Source organism: Prionailurus bengalensis, chromosome B3 (assembly GCF_016509475.1).
Source record: "Prionailurus bengalensis isolate Pbe53 chromosome B3, Fcat_Pben_1.1_paternal_pri, whole genome shotgun sequence".
NCBI classification, from domain to species: domain Eukaryota; kingdom Metazoa; phylum Chordata; class Mammalia; order Carnivora; family Felidae; genus Prionailurus; species Prionailurus bengalensis.
In genome coordinates this window covers 40075287-40076609 of record NC_057355.1, presented here as the reverse complement: position 1 = coordinate 40076609, position 1323 = coordinate 40075287, and the positions used below count along the sequence as shown (strand labels likewise).

The 1323-nt window shown below is 38.6% G+C and overlaps 1 non-coding gene across 1 annotated transcript; it reads left to right on the top strand.

The window, feature by feature from the left end:
* Positions 1–484: 484 nt before the first annotated feature.
* LOC122469664 lies at positions 485–599 on the top strand. The gene has a single exon (XR_006293561.1). It is a non-coding gene; the product is annotated as a U5 spliceosomal RNA (small nuclear RNA).
* Positions 600–1323: the final 724 nt, after the last annotated feature.

The following is a 1323-nucleotide window of genomic DNA, read 5'->3' as shown; positions in this document are numbered from 1 at the left end:
GCAGGTGAACACTACCCTGAATTTTGCATTAACCATTACTTTGCTGTCCTCAAGGCTTGCCCCCTCTCCGCAGCTATCAGAAAATTCTTTTATTTGAAACAAATCATACGCAAAGCTCCAATTTAGGAATAGACAAAATCAGAATGTCTCCAGTTGACCAGGACGAAATTGAGACGTCAGGCAGCTGAGTCTCCGCTTTGCCCCTTAAAAGTGGCCCCAGAGCACCGATTTGAATACTTAAATTTCCGGAGTCTAAAGGGCGATTACACAGGTTCATTTGCATACCCATAACACACCGCAAACAGTATAATTGTTTACAAGTAAAATAAACTTATTCATTATTCAACTTTTCTAAGTGTGAGCCTATTATTTTCAGAATTCCTTGAATAAATTTTTGCAATGAGTAACGCTTGTGATAAGTAGCTACCCTTTGCGTACTAGGGGTTATATTTACTTGGGAAATGAGTTAGGATAATGGTGTGGTATACTCTGGTTTCTCTTCAAATCGTATAAATCTTTCGCCTTTTACTAAAGATTTCCGTGGAGAGGAACAACTGAGTTTTGAACCAATTTTTCGAAGTCCTGTAACTAACAGGACTACCTGTGTGGTTTAAAAGGAAGGTTTTTTTAAAAGGTGTTATGCATTTCTTTTGGGTTCCTTAGCAGTATTACGTAGTCGTTGTTGTTTACTAGGTGTGGCATGTGTCCATAACGTTTAAAGGTTACTAATTTTAGAGGTTCCTGGGTAGCGCAGTCAGTTAAGCGTCGGACTTCAGCCAGGTCACGATCTCGCGATCTGGGAGTTCGAGCCCCGCGTCCGGCTCTGGCTGATGGCTCGAAGCCTGGAGCCTGTTTCCGGTTCTGTGTCTCCCTCTCTCTCTCTGCTTCTCCCCCGTTCATGCTCTGTCTCTCTCTGTCCCAAAAATAAATAAATGTTGAAAAAAAAATTAAAAGAAAAAAATAAAGGTTACTAATTAGTGGGGTGTTTCGCGTTTCAGCTATTGTGCTTATTTTGTCCTAAAATATAGTTCAGTATTCAATAGAGCATTTCCAGTTATAAGGAATGTTTGTACTTAATTCTTGGTGAAATGAAAGGGGGAAAAGCAAGTTTGAGGAGAGAGTAAGTATTAAATCTCTTGGGTATTTACCTTACACTTCTTGCATTTTACGGTCACATAACAGTTTACAGCATCACTACTTACAATGCACAAAGTATTTTTTCTTTGCATCTATTTAAATGTATGCTGTTGTAAGTTACTTTACGAAAGCTATACATGTGATCTTTAAAATGTGCACGAGGAATAAATATTTCCAAAATTCTTT